Source organism: Frieseomelitta varia, unplaced genomic scaffold, assembly GCF_011392965.1.
Source record: "Frieseomelitta varia isolate USP_RPSP 00005682 unplaced genomic scaffold, Fvar_1.2 scaffold_243, whole genome shotgun sequence".
Taxonomy (NCBI): domain Eukaryota; kingdom Metazoa; phylum Arthropoda; class Insecta; order Hymenoptera; family Apidae; genus Frieseomelitta; species Frieseomelitta varia.
Window position 1 is genome coordinate 101672 of NW_025109972.1, and position 20476 is coordinate 122147.

General features: G+C 34.0%; 1 protein-coding gene across 2 annotated transcripts in view; it reads left to right on the forward strand.

Moving 5' to 3' along the window:
* Positions 1–20476, forward strand: part of LOC122528000 (elongation of very long chain fatty acids protein AAEL008004) — a 67007-nt gene that overhangs the window by 38327 nt on the left and 8204 nt on the right. The window contains exon 1 of one of the 2 annotated variants that reach the window (XM_043652652.1): positions 10440–10727. The exons of the other annotated variant lie outside the window; for it this stretch is intronic. The gene's annotated coding sequence lies outside the window, so the exon portion shown is untranslated. Of the gene's footprint in view, positions 1–10439; positions 10728–20476 lie in introns of those variants that run through there. 2 annotated transcript variants of the gene reach the window in all.

Sequence of the window (20476 nt, forward strand, 5' to 3'; positions counted from 1 at the left end):
TTTGAAGCGTATGCATCCAAACATAAGTACATGTACTAGAAAAGAAACTGAATCGATATAAAATTTGTCGCATGTACAAAATGATACGCGAAAGATTGTTAAACTAAAACACATAACAGCAGGAATTGCTCGAATGATGATTCTAGAGCGGCGACCTTTCGATATAGTTGAAGGCGTGGGCTTTAACGAATTATTTAAGCTTCCTAAATCCCAACTCATTCGGGAATCCCGATTGTTTCGAGAATCCCAATAAATTTGAGAATTTCGAAATTCGTCCCGATCCTGAAAAAAATTTCGCGTTCCCGATATTTCGGGTTCTCGCACACCTCTAGTAATTATAAAAATTAGTTGTAACCTAGTAAACTGTTAATTATAATGACATATATAAATAATCATTTCTTCAATCACGAAGGAGACTTTTTGTTTTGTTTCTTATATTCATCAGTTAAATTGATTATCCATTCGTTAAGAAATGCGTACACATGAATAAAAGAAACAATTTGTTAAACATATATTCAACTTGCTTCTTCTGTTACTAAACATATATTCAACTTGCTTCTTCTATTATTGGAATTGAATTGACTAATCATGTAATGACTGACCATTAAGTAACCATGCACCAGTAGGAAAAATACTTAGACTAGTCTAGCATATGATTGTCCATTTTGAGAGGGAAAAATACACTGATAGTTACAAATGAGTGTCTCAGCGTAATATATGGAGTGTTTCAGCGCAATATATTTAAATTAATTATACATGTTCCTTTTTCTTATTATGTTTTTCGTACATAGAGAGTGTCATCACGTTATTATTGTTTCATACTTATAATTAACTACCGTTGAAGAAACATTTTCCTAGATCAATTTTTTCGGGCTTGTCTGTTTCTCTTACATACTTATTTACATATTTTAGTATTATTTCTTCTAATAGTCTCGTTATAATATATCATTACTAAATGATATACTGTACTTTTGGAAAAACCCGTGACATCTGAATATCCTGTACTTTTGGAAAATTTAACGGTGGGAAAAATCCATGAATATGTAAATATGTATGAAGTAAACAGACTGAGAATTTTTATTACAATTAGACCGCGGATTTTTATGCATTTATAAGAAATTGTGCAGAGTTGCACGTAATGCGAAAAATGTATAAATTTTCAATGTATTTTCAAAAATAAACATGAACTTAACATTCGCGAATAAAATTGAATTTAAGGAAAATTTATTAATTTCAGAAATATGAATTTTGCATAAAAGTCACATTCGTAAAGATATGAAGAGACACGAAAGTCTAATTTTAATTTATTGCTATTGGAATTTTACATATTTATTAAATTTAGTAAAAATTGTCCTTTGTTCCCTCATCGTTACGAAGTGCAAACATTTCGCAATTTTTGCACGACTTCAACGTTTCTTATTGTTGTTTCCCGACAGGGAAGTACAAGTTGAATTAAGTCGACGCATACGTTGCCAATTTAAAACGCGTAACACGAAATCCGCGTGCATGTTTTACAGAAAAATAGACGGTCAGTTACGAACAGATTTACGACATGATTACGTCGACTTCGGAAGATTTGTGACCTACGTATGTCTGATCTGTGATGTACTATGTCTTCTTTGAAAATTGTATGTCGCTGTAGAGTTCACAGAATCTACTCATTAATGTGTAATAGAAAAAATTGCAGTAGTTGTCATATCACGCAAAAAGTTTAGGATCGTTTTTCTGTCGGTTAATATATCGACGATAATTACACAAATTTTTATGAAAACTCATATTTTCAATTCCTTTTTAATTTCTAATTTATGATTAGAATAAAATCAGTGCTTGCACGAAGCACCAGAGCTGAGGAGAAATAGTAAATATGAAATAGTAAATAGAATGTGAATATTTTTATTTTCTCATGCGTGTAGTTACATATGGAAATAGTATTGTCAAATAAGTATTTCATTAAAATATTTCACAGAATAGTATTTAGAATAATGGTATTGCAACTAATAGTATATATCTTATATATACATATATACGAATCTTGTTTATATCTTATATATACGTATACACGAATCTCGTTTATATCTTGTACGTATATAAATATTTTTAATAATTACTCGAAAGTATTTAAATGCGTGTCTTTATCAAATAAATTTCGAGCGAAACTAGTTATAAAATATCAAACTCGGACGCCTATCGAACTGCAACCATTCTGCGTTTGCAGTGTGTCGTGTTACATCGCTTCATTTCAGTAAGAAATTAATTTTTTTCTAGAAACAGCAGAGATATTAATTTCGAACCATTTCGAAAACTGATGCATACTTTACAGTTGAAAATCGTTTGAAAAATTTATTTGTAGAAAATGTTGGTTAATCATATTTTTATTTTAAATTTTTTGAATAGACTTTTTCTTTAATCTACAATAAAATAAAAATATAAAGAAAATCAAACACGATACTTCGAGATGATTGTGAAAAATATACATTCATATAATTATTGTTTATTAAGTGATACTGATAATATTTCAGAAGAGATATTAGTGCGCTATCTTTTCTCATAAAGTTTCTTTCTCTCTTCTATGCACGATGTTTTACAACAGTTAATTTATCATCTTGTAATCACTGTTTACAGTCGTAGCTTTTACTGTTTAAGAGGAGCGTTCGGAAAAAAGAGCTATGAATTAATATCTTCGATCGGGAAGCTCTAATTAGTTAACAAGTAATTGCATGATAAAGTAATTCAACGTATTGACTTCAATTAGACCTCCGTATCGTTTTCCTTTTTTCCCCCGAGAAACACAAATTGTCACCGGTTCTTCATGCTATTGCGGAAATAAATGTTGCGCCACAGTTTTTTTGAGATAATAGCTGATGTGTTATTTATCAACTTTATCGAGCGACTTTATTTTGATTAATTACATGTTTTAACGCAGATATTCGACGTAAATCTTTGACAGAATAACAAAATAAGTGCTTATTAGCGTAACTTGTTTCGCTTGCAATGGGAATAACGAAGTTATAAAGGAATGTTCATTTCAAAATTCAAAGTATATAAAATCATTTGAACAAGCAGAAAAATAGAATTATATCGGCTACATGGAAATTATTTTTTTTTTTTTTTTGTAACAGTTTCCAGTTTCGCGTAATTTCATTTCTTTTCCTAATTACGTTAGAAGATGCTATTAAGCCGAGAAAGGCTATTTGTGATCTTCTAATATAACAGATATAATTGACAAAGTAATTCTTTATTAATTCAGTTTCTTTTTTTCAGTTCGTTCAAATGAATTTCGTTTCTTTTCCTAGTCCAATTCTCGATTGTGTGTAACATACACGTCTACTCAGATATTAATTTAATTTCATATAATCGCCGAAAATGTTAACATTCTGTCGAATATAAAATCCATGGGTTTTCTATTTTTTACACAAAACGCATGAAATATTCGTCACACGATTCGACGGAATAGTTTGAAATACTAGAATATTCACGAGATTAAATGTTAACGAATTTATTGAAATGACATTACTTCCTTCAATAAAAATATTTGATACGCGATTTGAGAATCGTCGAACGAGATGCCATCAGCGTGCATTGTTATTGCCCCTAAATAAAATACGATAATTGAAACTGGATACTATCTAGAAGTAAACGATCGTAATTTATCGCGATCCAGGTACGTATACGCTCCTATACTAATACTTGTGACTTTTTGACATTTTCCACAATTACACATCGCGGATGTCTTTCGTGGAACTGTAAATTGCAGTTAGATGCCGTCGTTTGGTATATTTGTATGCCTATTGCGTTGATTTTCTCCTTGTTTAATCAATTCCTTCCAAGTTGTACGTCTTACGAATTTTCGTAGACGATTGTCGAATATTTAGATAAACGCGTTCGTCAAATTTAATATTCATTCATTAAACGAATAATCAGCATGTCGACTACCACGCGAAAATCTGTTTTTCTTCTGGAAACGGAATACTTAATCTTTATGAAACATTATATTACAATAAAGGTTGTATTTTTTATTCAGTTGTTCAGAGACTAACGTATATATAAAATATTTAGGATAAAATGTCGGTGATGATAAATACCTCATATTTATCCTATTATAAATATATAAATATCTTGTAATGATTTGAAACAATGTAAAAATTGAAATTATTTTTAAATATCACAAACAATTAGATAATATTATAAAACGGGAAATGCGCATTCATTGCAATATACTATTATTCTTTGTAAAATATTGTTACACATTGCAACATGTTAACAAATTAAATATGTCACAGGCAGAGCGTATATTTTCACGTGGAAGTATTCAGCGTGTTAATGTATGCAGTTTCTACCTCTTTTCGTTAGTCTTTTATTTTAATGGCCAGAAATGTTTCGTATAAAATTTCCATTAAACGACCAATCGTTCCTGTTTCGATTTACATCGAAACCTTTTTGTTCTAAAGCATCTTATTTTCGGCATGTAACCGATTTTGCATTATAATGATGACTCTGCAGTTTTGCGTCTACCTTTATTATTACAATCTGCAAGTCTGTGGATAAATAAAATATGCAATTATTTTCCATCAATCCCACGGAATTTCTCAACATTCAATCTATTCTGTTTCGAAATCGTTTCGAATCGGTAAGAAGGATCATGACTGAATTACTTTTCGCAAGACCGATCTAGATTGTTTGGACGATTGCAAATTTTTGCTAATTCCTGCTGTAACTGATGTTACATTCAACAATTGAATTATATTTCTATTATAATTCACGATGCAATTTTGGAACGTTGGAATTTTAATTGTCAGCATGTTAAGTTGTAAATATTAAACACAAAGAGGTCAAAGCTATCCTAATTTCTACTATAAATTATATTATACTTACACTTTATGTTTGTGCTTGTATCTGTGAGTGAGTGACATACCTACAATGGCATGAATTAAAAGAACATAGTTTCAATGATCTGCTCCGTTAATCAAATTTTGCCAATAACGACCCAAAGACTAAAACTCTGATCATCTTCTCTAATTCTTCATAGTTAGCAATTTTTAAAAATTCAAGCAGATCGAAATCGTGCTAACAAAACCATCATATGACGAACGACACAAATTGCCTGGATCCTAAAAGAAAAAAAAAAAAAAAAAGAAAATCACCGACCCAAACAAGAATCGACTATTATGTGCCCAATTATTAATTATTAACATCAAGCCGCTCCTCTCTTCGTTTTCTCAATCGCAGCGAGATCCCAGTCGAAAGCTACCAATCAACGAGAACGCATAGTGCAACCAACCTAAGTTTCAAACACCTAAATAAGACGCCAAAGCGTTCCGGATCCTTTAGCTAAAGGCATTGCCTAAACCGGCAGACGTGATATTTCAAGCGAGGCAAAATCGTTAATATCCTCGTGGATCGTTAGGCGGATAAACAATCACGCTGCGAAATCGCAGCGGCGTATGTCGCGGATTGGCCAAGATGGTGTTTCAGAGGAGGATCGCGCGGGCAATCGGTCACGCGTGCAATCGCGCGCCCGCTCGAAACGAGCTTCTTGGTGAATTGCCGCGGCGGGAAATTGTTTTGCAATTTCGTCGAGTTTTCGTCGGGAGACGATGGCTGGGACATCGAGAGGCGAAAATCGAGGGAAACGAGCCTCAGCGAGGAGAATAACAGGCAGAGGAGCTTCCCTCCCCTCTCCTCCCTCGTATTTAGCAAGAGGTTTTGCAGCTGCCTCCGATGATCGGAGCTCTCCCTTCGATTTTGCAATCGGCCGCCGGGAGACCGGCAGTTATTGCAAATATACCGCAGCAAGCTCGCGTCTACGCGGCAACTCCAATTAATATCAGTAATCGTAGAAAGGAACCTCGCGTGTCGAAAGATGAGCCGGACACGCGCAATTTTTCTCACTCTGATATGTCTGCTTCGGCTTCCCTTTTTTTTTTTTTTTTTTTTTTCAGGTTGTTGGTGCGCTCGCAGTGCCGTGGGCTGGTAGTGCCCTCTTACCTGCATGTACAATGAGTTGTTAGAATGGTGATATTTGTTAAGTTAGTGTAGTTTCAGTTGATGTTGAGAGTGCAGGAAAAGTTTCAAAAAACCTGCGGTTCCTTGATTGTTGATCCGTGGAATTTGTTGTCTGTTGTGGCCTCTTATTTTCTGGCGTGTTTTGGTAGCCTGATCTTGATTTTGAACGGTAGATCTTCGATTTGATAATTTCCAGTAGATCTGATGAGGGGGTTTGGGTGTCGGCTTCCCTTAACCACTCGCGCTGGTTATGGCAGCTGATCGCGGACCATAACGAGCGACTGTACACGACAATTCGTCGCTTTCTTTTTGAACTCGCTGGTACGAGATGTCACTGGATAGAAATGATTGAGAAGTAGTAAATTTATTATTTGCTTTGCCTGGGTTATACCTAACTAGCTAGAATTACCGACGATCAGAGCATCAAATTTTCATCAGACACGTTAAAATAAATGAAACGGAAAATCTTTATGATACAACGGGATACACAAACTTTTATTTATGTAATTTATGAAGGATCGTTCGAGTCTCCAAAAGTATACTGTTTTATATCTATAAAATATTTGACAAAAATATTCAAATGGTCGTTTCGACCATTTTGGTAGTTTTAGTGTTAAAACTGAGAAAATATTGCAATTTTGGGACAAAAGACGTGCGTGGCAGAGGTGCACTCGTTCTGATTTGTCTCTTAGCGTCAAAGTGACACGACGAAGACTGAAAAGAGATAAATTGTTAATTAACGAGATAATTGAGAGATGATAACAGTTTACTAACAGTAAATAGATCAAAATAAACAGTAAGGTAATTAAAGTAAGTCAAAGTTGATTAAATTTTTATTCGGTTGCGCGTGACATTGTATTTCTTATGATCCTATTCTACATTTCACAAGAGGAGAAGTCAAAAGTATCAAATTGATACAGATTGGACGAGGGTTAATTTATTCACTGCCGTTTATTGTAAGATACGAACAGACAGTATAATGTACGTATATGTTCGATATGATTGAGTCTTTCAGTAGCTGAATCATACCAACTTTCCATTAATTTCTTCATCATTCAGTGAGAGTAATATTCAGTTCTTCAAGGAACGAACGATATAACTTTCGTAAGTTTTATCGTAAGAAAATAATGATAAATGGCAAGGTAAATTTAAAAAGCGGTGCTTTTAAAAAATGGGTCGTAATTTTTTTGTACTTTTCAATTTGTGAGATTGATCGATATGGTTTTTATATTCAAATACAAAATTTATTGGTATTAATGGGAGAAAATGAAATTAAATGATTTCTTGGGCTTTTCTTCGTTTGTATCAGAATCGTTTCGTCAGTGCCGAGAAAATGATGATAACGATTTCATCGAACATTTCACGCGATTGCAACGACTCATGCTCATTAGACGTAAAAACGTACAAATATTGGTAAAAGTAAAGCGGCCTGCCGTCCAAGCGGTCTAAAAGCGTAAAAGTTTGAAAAAAGAGAACAATTCCATTTCGAAACTAGTCGTTTTGCAATATACACTTTTTCTTTTTTTTTTTTTTTATTCCACGAGCACGTATGAACAAGTAAAAGTATAAATCTATTAACTCGACGAACGTTGAATTGCGCGAAATATTCTTGCAGTTGCGAGTTGTAAATTGACTGAAACTAACTTAACGAGATTAAACCTTAGTTTATACGATAGACAATTGAATTATGGTAGGGTCAAACTCATTTTCAGTTCAAATTAATCGTTCGTCCTTTCGACAATAAAATTCGGTGTTAAATTTTGTATTGTGGTACTGAAATCTTTATAAAACGAAGTTGATCACTTCGATGTCTGACTGATTCGATATATTCGTAATATTTATATATCGTTAGCCAATGTCTGACGACGATCTGACGTTTTTTCTGTTCTTTCTGATTGTTTCTTCATTTTTCACCTCCACTTTTTGTTACGTAAACTTTATCGCAAATGATAGAGCATTCTCGTATGCTTCGATTTCTCTATTGGCCTTAATAAGGCATTCGCCGAGCGGTTTTTTGTTGCCGTTTCTCTTGAAACGTCTGTACATCGATCAAGATTCAAAAAGGACACGAGCGTCGAAAGTATCAGACGTACAGACGACATTTTTCCCGAGTGAAAATTGCGAAAACGACGATCTCCCACGGCACTGAATCACCTTGAGTGTTTTCATAATCGTTTTCGAAAGATTTCGATCAGGTCGCACGATCATTTTTCTATAGCCTCCATGTTACCGAAGAAACGCAAAAATATTACAAGCAGATCTTTATATAAAATTAAATAAAAATATAGAAATGCATAGAACACGTAGTATGAAAAAGTATGCGAAAGTATTTGAAGTACAGAATCCTTTACTTAAGTCTTTATTATTTAATATAAGTTTTCACGAAAGCCTAGTGACGATCGTTGAAAATTTGAACGTTTAAAGTACGTATCTATCTAATTGTATCAAGTATATTTCTGTAGCCAATGACGTCAACTAAATAATTACGAAACAAATTCGTAATTAGAAAAGGAACACATCCAGAGAGACGTCTCCTGGATTATTTGTGTCAAGGTCGTAACTTTCATTGGAAAGATCGAACAAGTCGCCGCCTAATGTGAAAAATTGAGCAATCCTGTGGACCAAGATCGGTCGACCTTGACTGTTAGAAAATTTATTCAACACCCAATTTTTTTATATTACAACTTATTTACATCCACGTATGCTGCACGATGTCAAGAAATTCTACGCAATAGCAAATAAATATATATAATTTAGAAATGGCACAGATGATCCCTGTCAGGTGAGAAGCGAATGTTTTCGTTTGAATTGATCCACGTGCTCTGTTACATAAATATTTTTTCTTTTGCTTATATCCTCGTCCACAGTAATCGATCGTTTATTGCGTGTTTGAAATGGAATTTTCCGCAATTCCAAAACATCAGTTCTTCCACCTTGTTTTACATTTCTTTTGCATTTTATATATATACATGAATATGTCGTAACACGGAAACTTAAAAATAATTCCAAAACCAGTGTTTTTACAATTTATGCAATTTATGTTTGAACACTTGTTGGAATTACTTACAATTATATTACGTGTGTTTGATACTTTGTGAGACACGATTGTTGTGATTATATTGATTAAGTTTATAATATATAGAGAAGTTACAAAGTATTCAATATAAGTATACTTCGCAGAAATAATAAAAGTATTTAAACAACCAATTATCTATTATATATTATATAGTATTTTATATATAATATAATATAATAAGTATATATTAGTGTATAAATTATATATATAGATTTAATAATGTATATAATATATAATAATTATATATATATATATAATTATAATTTATTGTCTACTATATGTACATTAATAAGCCTGAACATTCAGTACAACTTATACGTTTAAATTGACTACTGACGTTCATATTAATGCTATTTAATTAGTGAAATTTTAAAATAATGTATTATATATATATATATATATATAATGTTCCTCTATAGTAAATATTCGAATGCTTTGACCGACTGTAGATAAATATCCCTTTCGAGGAATTTGAAACATCAAATTCAAACTATCAAATTGTCCACTATTTTCCATTTCGTTACCACTCGAGATTAGTTCAAATTACATCTAAACAACCGATTCAACATTAAATTCTGCGGTTTTTCTCTTCGCCAGCCGGAAGTGGCAAACAAGCCGCGATCCGTTCGAAATCAATAGCTTCCTGCAATTAACACTGCCATTCTTGTACATTGCGGCGCGTGCATCGAGAACATATGTACATACATATGTTGTTCAGTTCAATTATCGGCGGATAGATATCAGAAGTAATTTGCATCGATGCAGAAATGAGAATCAGAGCGTTAACTGATGACCAATGTCATCAGTATTTTTTTTTTTTCTTTTCAATCGTCGCGCGAATTTTATCCAATAGAGATAACGAGAAGCATAAACAATTTCCATAATCGTTATACGCAAGCAGCTCATTTAATAAGATGAAAATCTATTCCTCTGGATGAACCATCTTTTGTCCCCAATTTTTTCCTTTTTGTAGTTACACCTCCCTCTATTTTTTATTGTATTACACTTTTATTTTTTTTTTTACAGTTTATTAAGTGATCAAGTAAGACTGAAAATAATCCAAAAAAAAAAAAACAACGTGTTTCAACGATACAGGACAATATTTCAGTGGTAAATTGAAAATTTGACGGCAGATTTCGCGACACCTTTGAGAGGCTTTTCATTGTTGCCGAAATGAATCGTCGTGGAGGGAAAGGCAGCAGGAAAATAGCCACGAAAACGAAATTCAGCCGAAAAAACAGCTTGCCCCACCGAATTCGTCCGTTTATCCAGACTTATCGTTTGATACCCCACTTCTGGCAGCTTTTCCTACCTCTCCATGTTGGTAGAAAGTAACGGCAGCGTGGTGCGATGAAATCGGCCCTCTCAGTACAACAGAAACGTCGGATCATGCGAGATCGAGGGTCGTCACAGTGATTCCGGATCCAACGTACGTCGATTTGTGTTTACATACGTTTCTTACGAACGGTCGATCGTGATAAGGATCCGCGTTTTCGTCAACGGTGGTGCTCGAGTTCTAAAAAGCTCTGACTGTCTCGGTAGCTCCTTCGCAAGTTAATCGTAAATAGACAGATGAGTCGTTAATCTACCGACGATGATGCTGTGACGTGGATCGTCGTTCAGTTGTCCCCGAGCTGATTCAGTTTCGGTAAGAGGAATAATTTGCTATTTGGAATTTTTCGTGGATAGCTGCCGCGTTTCAAGTTCTCGAAATTTTTACTTTCATTTCTTTTTCTTTCTTTTTTTTTTTCTTGAAGCACCTCTACTTGCTTGGAGGATCTCTCTTGAACGAATCAAGTTCAATTACACTCAATTAGATTTTAACAGACCTTTCGCTTTCAATCAATTTCTGAAAAATCAGAGCATTTTTACATTTTGAGAAATGAAAAGTCAAAGAATCCGAGTTTTCTTCGTATTTTATTTTCAAAAGAAGAAAAGAAAGTTGCATTACAGGTATGCTCTAGTAGCATGTACAACCGTTAACTTAATATCCGACGATCAGACCAGTACGACGGCCTTGGTAAAAGCGGCATAAAATTGATAAATGAGAAGGAACGATCGGCGATCTTGATGTTCGCGGAAGGAAATGTCCTTGCAAGGTTTCTTCGCTGTCTAATGTTGCTCTGCTTCCGACTACAGTTCTTTGACCGACTACAATCTTTCTGCCTGTCACGATATACACTTGACGCGATTTCCTGCGATTTTGCTGGCCGGTTTTCCGTTTTTTTATTCGCCGTTCGCCTTTGTAATCCCGTCACTGTGAAATTGATATCGACTGGTACAGTGAGAATGGAATTTTTTAGCTCAGGTATTATCTACTTTACCGTTGTTGCTTGAAAGCAAAGAAACAAGGAGATTGTGTGAACATTGTAAGAAACCTTGCGGTTTTTTGTATCTACGTTCCTGATCTTTCATAAATTTTTTCCAATACTTTTCCTTATTCTACAAATGGCGCACTTTCAAAATTAAATCGTCAAACTCTGAAAATCTTAAGTTTCATTTGTTAATTTTATTTCTTCGCAGTAGTTTCTTGTACAGGTTCTTTGTAGTTTCTTTCGCGCGTTCCTGATTTCTTTCAAGTCTTCCCAATACTACTCTCCTCGGATAGCACATCTGCAAAGTTTCATATCTTGAAAATGTTAATTTTCGTTTGTTAATTGTTTCTTCTAGTATTTTTAATCTTTAACTTAGTGTCAATGCAGCAACGTTGTGGCCCCCATTCTTAACCAGGATGATTATTTATCATTCTTCTTTAAAACGAAATTTTCGAAAATTACAAATTCATTGTATAATACTTTTTGTACCTAGAGATTGATATCACGTCCAGATCAGATGAATTTTTAAAATAATGTTACGTACATAAATTCTTTTACACCCACGAAACAAATTGGGATTTTAGACAATCAATCCACGAAAATCGCACAAGTTTTCTTTCCGTTTGATCCGGTTGGTATTTTTTTTTCTTTTTTTTTTTTGTAGAACAAAACTTCGTTCCCCGAGTCGTTCTTCGAGTCGCCGCCACGGGTGAACGGCCAGCGTTCTAACTAGAAATCTAGTTATGCGTTGCAGGCTGTAATTTCACTCTAACCCGCAAACAGTAGCACATAACGAAGCTTGGTACGTGTTTATAGCCGATTCCGGGGTCATATCTCGTTCTCCGCGTTCTCCGCGTGACTCGAGCCGACACGAAACAGCCAAGAATTTCTATGTATCGACCGGAAAAGTGCAAACCTGTCTTCCGTTTCCACTCAGCGGCCAGTGAGACGTACGCGGTGAACGCGGAGAACTCAGAGACTCGTCGACCCAATCGAACTACTTTCCATTTCGTTCGGACGCGCGGATTCAAATAGAGGTTTTTTCCTTCTCGTTGTTTCTTTAAAATTCGGCGTGTCATCGACGTGGGAAAAATGTTTGTACGCTAGTGGATTTATCAAGGCCGAGCCGATCATGCAGATATCGGCGGCAGTTACGTAAACGCGAAAGTGCAAGAGCACGTTGGAAAGAGGTCAATGCTCCCTCGGTCGTTCGAAATGTAATTCTTTTTAACTTTATGCTTCTTATTTGAATTTTTTTACGACGAGTGCTTGGGGTTTTAGGTAACTTTTATTTACGAGCTGTTTGCGCAAAGTGATGCTCATTGCCGAGTGTACGGCAATCGTTTGCAAAGATCGATTTCACTTTTTATGAAATTGTTTATTTTGTTACATTGTATTGTAAAATTATAAAATTATAAAATTGTAAAATTGTAAAATTGTAAAATTGTAAAATTGTAAAATTGTAAAATTCTAAAATTGTAAAATTCTAAAATTGTAAAATTCTAAAACTCTAAAACTCTAAAACTCTAAAACTCTAAAACTCTAAAATTCTAAAATTCCAAAATTATATTATAAAATTATTATACTATATGTAATACATTAGAGAGAAAGAGATGTGTCTCTTTATAAATTATATACATTGTTTTCTTACGTATATAAATTAGTATAATTATGTAATGCACGTTCAAGAAGAAGATGTGTTGGTTTTGTTTTCACAAATTTAATCATCACGAGAAAATGTTTATACGTTATTTTTTTCTTTGTACTTTAATTTATCATGTTCCATGTTATAGTGTTAACTCGCGAGCTATTTTTAGCGTAATGCTATTTTATATTCAATTACGAGTGTGCGACTAACGAAATATCTAAAAATATTTTAATAATGATTATTTTCTTTACGTATACGTATTTTATTAACATTAATTCATTGGCAAACGACTTCAACTATAGTCTAATGTGTTCGTTTGTATTTCTTTACACACTGCTAACCCATACGTTAGAACTGAGCCTGTGTAGTTATAATTTATTTAATTATAGAATCAAACGAATGATATACATGAAAAAATTGAAATATTTACCGAGCATAAACCTTGAAAGTTGAGCAGTGATTTTCATTTTAACCAGTTCTAGCAGTCTAAATTGAATTTCATAATGAATTTAGAAAGCGCTGGTTCAAATTACGACCTTTCGTCGTGAAATTCCACATTCTAATTTCTCGTTTTATTCATTTAACGTTAGTTCGGTCCGACCTTGTTGTCGGCCTGAGCGGTCTCGCGAACATTTTCTTTCCTCGTCGAACTTTCGAGTCTCCGTATTCTTCTTCAGCACCTGCATTACATTATGGATTCTTTTTTTACTTTCTTCATCTCGCGAAGACGTTCCTTTCAATTTAGAATTCCTCCTTTAGTAAACAACTTAAAATTCTAATGCTAAATATCGTTTATGGGCGAAACACGTTGCGACGCGCCCCTTTCGAAATGAAAATGCGAATGAGATAAGAAACCACGAATGGTAGCTCGGTAGTTTATGGTTTCGCGTTTCGCACTTTCCACTGGACGCGAAGTATTACACAAATATTACAGACAATAGAATTTGCATTCGAAAATTACGTGAATCGTTACCGCATAGTTTTCGATCTGCTAAACGGAGGAGCTAACAGATGAAAATTGTAACTTAATGAGCCAATATCTATATATTACAGATTGCTTCGTCAATGTTGCAGAGGAAATTACAAAACAGTGTATTAAATGCAGTCAGTCACGGAATATCTATATACATATGTGCATATGTCGAATTTTGAAAGAGAGGAGGAACGATTTTGGACAGTTTATGGATTTTGACCAATTTGCTAATTGCCGGACCATTTATAAACTATTAACGTTTGTTAATTAACGTTTGTTTAGAATAAATGGAAATAAATTGGAAGCAGAATACGTGCAATTAACGTGTATATAGCGAAACGAGTAAAACTTCTTCTGATTGTAATAAAAGAACGCTTTGTACGCTTTGGTGCATTCATGATAATTACGTGTGTGATAGATTTCGATGTATTCATGTTTTGCTCGGTAAATAAATGTGAGAAACATTTTTCTTTTTCCCTGGAATCTGTATGACAAACAAATGAATCAGTGTTTATAAAGTGATTGAGTTTAGAATCGTTGTTTTTTTCTTTTTTCTTTTTCTATAAATATTTGCAATTTATGCAGATGTACGTAGACTTTCATGACTGACTCTCTGTGTTATTAGCATCATGTTCAACATCATAAATTTTTGAATGATTATTCAATTACAATCTCGTTAGAAGTAGATATTCTTCACTTTTATCTTCTTGGTTCCTGCTTCTTTATTCGAAATTCTTGAATCGTGTAATTATTTAGAAATCTCACACGATTTTAGTGCACGTCGTTCCGGTAAAATGAGTCAATTGCGTTAATAGGTCGAAGGATATAAATTGGACCAGAAGTTTCACTTTTGCATTGATTAACGTAACGAGCGATAAGATTCGAAGAGGCGAAAGAGGCGCATAAATAGTATATAAGCATAAATAACTGTCATTGCAAACAGATCTTCTTTTGCTCGATTTGTTTATTATTTCGAACGACGACATCGACGATATCTTTTCATATGTTCTTCGTTCGTTTAAATATACGGTTAAATATCTCAAGTCTGGATCGTAATTAATTGTTCTTTCGATGAGTATTATTATAATCTTTTCAACTGCATCTAAAATTAAGAGAATGTGTATCGGAGAAATCTTTTCATAATTTCTATTTTTTAAATCTGTATGTTTGTTACCATTCCTGGGATACAACACTTTTATACATTTATAGAAATATACGTTTACATAATGTGCATGGTAAATATAATCACGTGCATGCTTTCGCAATTACGTGTATACTTTGCAATCAAAAGAGAAGAAATGCAGAGTAGATTATAGGGTAGAAAAGAGGAGAAGGACTTTTGCTCTTGCTGCATTTTACAGTTTCACCTTTACAATCACAACATTTTACACAACTTGATTTTAATTTCAAGTCTCGAATGACAAAGTTTGAGGATTATAGTTATAAACATATAAATATGAGGATTACAGGCATAAACATTTTACACAACTTGATTTTAATTTTAAGTCTCGAATGACAAAGACTGAGGATTATAGTTATATACACAACTTGATTTTAATTTTAAGTCTCAAATGACAAAGATTGAGGATTATAGTTATTCAAATTCAAACTCGAATTTGAATTTAAAATTGAAATTTGGAATTTAATTCAGAGTTAAAAAAAAAAAAAAAAGAAATTGCATTCGTGTTCGTATCAATTTGTATTTAAGCCACGTTTCGCAAAACTGGGATCCCAGTATATCCTAGTTTTTCCAAATTATTTATCAAATCTCGATTTTCGTCTCTGCGACACAGAGACAAGTTAAAACGCTCTTGCTCGGCTATTTTTTCTTTACGTAACCAATCTTCTCTTTGTTCAACGATGAAACTTAACCCTCGGCGCAATGCGTGCAAAGTATGTGCGTACGATTCTCTCTCTGAATAAATCAAGTCACACATGTTGCCTACAGCCACCTCGCAGAGTGACGTACAAATTTATCTCGTCTACTTCCTACTTTCTCGCAGATCGAACACGCCTGCTTGCGTAACGATCTCGCGAATTTCGCATCAGAGAATCGCTGCTTTGTTGGATCGCGCGTTTACCTACCTCGCTGCCAATGGCAATGAAAACGCTCGCTCGCGTTCACGCGATCCTTCTTTTTTTTTCTTTTTTTTTTTTTTTTTTTCGCTTGTGCGACAACGCCGGTAAAAATGAAAATCGCTGACAAGAAGAAAGCGTAGCGGACGTGTTTCAGCAGCGGTGGGTCGCTTCATCGACTATTTTTTCTTTGGCATTCACTTTCCAGAAATTGGACGAGGTGAAACTCTGAGCTTGCGATAATGTTGTCAACTCATTTTTAGTGTCAGTTATTTGCTCTTTGTTGAATTGAAAATTGTCGTTTAACCTTTTGGCCTTTTAATTAACCCTTCAACCGAGGACAAATAAGTTTACCCGTCATTGCAAATATTTATTAATCGAACATTCTTTTGTCATTCTCTTAAAAATGAGCTTCAATATAAAAATATTTTCGTACGTCACGTTTTTATGTTAAAAATTTAGCGTTATAGCTTTGTATTAAAAATTTACATTAAAAATCGGTTTTTGTTTATTTCCAATAGCTGTACATTGCATTATTGTTCTTTATGTATTCATTGTACTTCGAATCTTTCGGTCATAGAGAATGGGTCTTTCCAAACGTTTATCAAGTGTGTCGTTTTATTTCGGTCTGTTTTCATACAACTTGCTTGTATTTATATACAAAGTATGTTAACTTAATAAATAAATAACTAGACGAAGTATGTTAACTTAATAACTAAATAAATAGACATACGTACCATCAATGGATTGGCTAATCGATTTACTCAAGCGTGTAATCTAAACAAGTAAATCGCTTTCTATCCCTAAGCTGTCCACTTCTCGAGCAAGAAGGCTTGAATACGCTTAATAATAATTTTGAAAGCGAATGCCATTGAAACGTATTTCATTAACATAGAGAAAATGTAAGAGCCAATTATTCCTTATTTCTGTACTGTAAAAGTCCAAGGCAAAACTCTGAAATTTAATCGTTACTCGAACGTCACTTTGAGTATCGCATTTAATTTTGATACTTTGAACAATTTATTTTCGAATTGGGTAAACCAATGTCCTTCGTTCATACTTTTCACCAAGATGCACGATGAGGGATGCGTACAAGACGTACGATCAGAAGTTAAGTGAGATTACGCGATTGTTACGCGGCCGTTCAATCGAGATTTGGCCAGAAATGGAACGAAAAGCGTTGCGCGTCCCCGCGCAACGAGCTTGCGAAACGTTCGCGAAGATAAATTCGCCAAAGCGTTGTAAAACGTGGTCATTGCGAGACGAAAGGCCGAACGATAAAGATATCCTACAAAATTTAAATTCTTCCAGATGGCCGAGAGCTTAAAAAAAAAAATAATAATAATAGTAAATACAATAATAATATATATAATATAATATGATAAAATATAATACAATATAATATAATATAATATATAAATATATAATATATATAATGACAACGAATACGACAAAGAATCGAGCGGTTTCGAGAAATAATTCCCGGCAATTTGATCCGTGGAAAATGAGATCTGCCGTGACATAGTTTCGCACGCGCGCGATGCGATTAGTATAGCGCAAAAGAAAGGACGCGTGGATCGTGGTGAATGAATCTCCATTTCTCCTTCTTTCGCGACCGCAAATTTTCGAAGCGTAATTTTACGTGTACAATACTCTTCGCGCTTCGATACTGTTTAATAAAACTTTAATAAAAATTTATGCCGTCAAAGTTAAATTTACGCGCGTACGTCTTAATAAGTCTTGTTCTGCAAAATTATATGCAACTTAAATGTTTAGTGTTCGAATGTTAACAGAGAGTCGCTATACGTTCTGAAATGAATGGTGGTTTTTGGGAACGGCATTAAGTATGTCGCTCGTGTTATGTTGCTCGTACAACAAGTAAAGCAAAGAGAAGAGTTCGCGCAGGAGAAATTTTTGTGAATATAAAATTGTTTGTTGATGCATGCTTCGTTGCTGACGTTCTTAATGTGTGTGTACGCTGTTGAATAATAATGATACTGTGCTTCCATATACAGTTTTCAATCACGTTACACGTTTTTGAAAATGTTGCTCGCAGGAGTTGTTCACAATTTTCTCACGAGTTGGATTATCGTGATAAATGTCACGTGCTGTGTTTTTTAATTTTTTGAAACATCGTTACACGAAATTGGTTATTCCTTTCACGTAGGCCGCAATAATTATTGCACCTGTGATTAAATTTTCCTTTTTCCTTTTCAGTAAAGATTTAAGAAGATTTATTTCGTTATTATACTTTATCTCAGTTAGTACGCTATTGCATACTATTTTGTCAATTTTGGCAATTATTTTCGTTTCCATTTCGGTTTCTGCTTTGATTATTTAATTACTAATTGTTTATTATCGACAAATTCTAGCAGATTGTGAACATCATCGTTTCTGACGCCACTCTTAAGGAAGTAGATAGAATAGGTAATTAAAGGATAATGAACGATTTCTGGCCGTAAGCAATCAGCGCTAACGAAGCTGAAATCCTAGGTTATAGGTCGTTACACTGAATACCACGTGTTAGTCACTTTCATATTTAGAAACTGTAGGAATTTTCGGAGAATTTTTTTTTATATTTTTTTGAATTTGTTGCGATGTAATGACATATTTATAACAATAGTATATCGGACAGATATATTGTCGAACAGGAGAAACAGAAATTATTCTTCTATTTTTTTTTTAAGAGAGAAAAAGAAATTCATTATTCATTATAGATAATAACTGGAATACTTCTTTTTGAGGGTGATTAAAAATTTATCCCTAATTGTCTAAAATTTATCTAAAAATCCGTGCTCGATACTAAGTATTCACTATCGATTGCATGATACTTCGATCACGTCGAAGTAAACTAAGTGCCGAATGCTGAGTATCGTGTGTCAATAGTCAATAAGGCTAATATGCAAGTTTTTCAGGCAACGTGATATAAACAGAGATTCGAAACTAAAAGCTGGCCGCGATTATCGCGACGTATAGACCGCCGGAAACCGGTTTCTATAATACATTCTCTAAGTCTTCATTCGACACAGAAACGTGACAGGAAGACGAGTCAGCACGCTGTTGATGGCACACATTTCGAAATGTTCGTAATCGTGAAATGCAACTAATATCCATTACCATTGCAAGCTTGTGGTTGCATGTTTAAATACGTCGTTGCTCTCTCTTGATTAATTTTTAATAAATCATAATTGCTAAGAAGAAGTGATTGCCTCGGGATATAATGAGCGAGACGAAACGAAGTAACACTGGGAAAGATGGTAGTTTCTTTCGTTTAATAACGATACAAAAAAATATCTAAGAAACAAAATTGGTAAAAATATATTGCTATATTTTTAGATTATTAATGTAATGTATTTCTCACTAGATTATTGTTAAGGATTACAAAGGATTGAAAAACGGCCATTTTTGCACCCTTCTTGCGAATTTATTTTCCTTGCTCGCCACTGTATGTGCAGAGATGAAACAAGAAAGATTGAAAATTGCTATCTACGGATTTGCATGCAACAAAAACATTGCGTTGTACTCTTTACAGATCCTACGAAGTTAAATCCTTCGATGTCTTAATCGAATTTTGGTGATTGAAATGATCACACGTTATTAGTGTCGCATCGTCACTCGCAAATCATTCGGGTCGTCATTGTTCATTGCAACTAATTTTCAAACTGTTATAAATCATTCGGGTTGTCATCGTTCTATGATCATTTCCGATAGCAACTTTCACTTTCAACCAATCGATGTTTTAATGATGTTGAGAGAAGCAGATGAAAGTGTTAGCGGGTGAAAAAGGAAATAAGTTCCCGTTTCTCTTCAGATAACGGAAGATTTATTTTTCAGTGTATGATCGTCGCATCTTTGTACTTATAAAATTTTAATTTGTCGTAGCGCGAGTAAAATATTTCACACTAGAAATTCGTTAAATTTGACGTTCTTCTTTTCTCCCTTGTACATATTGATCACAGGCGAGCGATGGAAACACTTTGTGGTTAAAGGAACAAATTGAGCATGGTTCTCGCTTTTGCAACGGGAATTTATTAGCGGTTGTTCAACGGCAATTTGAAATGCCATTTACGTCCACGTGAGAGAGAGAGAGAGAGAGAGAGAGAGAGAGAGAGAGAAACGCTGAGACTGCATCTCAAAAGATGATCTCTTTCTTCATTTTAAGTAACAAAGTTCATGGTGTTGAAAAGTAGAAAGTGCCAGTTAGCTGTTTATTAAATTCGAGACTCAAAGTAGCAGTGAAACAATCGTTTAAATAACAATATTAAATATTAATAACTTTCAGAATATCGGTTTAAGAATGAGATTATAGTAGGAGTCATAGGTAAGATAATTCGGGATCTAAAATAAAAGGAAGAGATAATTACTTAGCTAGATATATTCGTAAC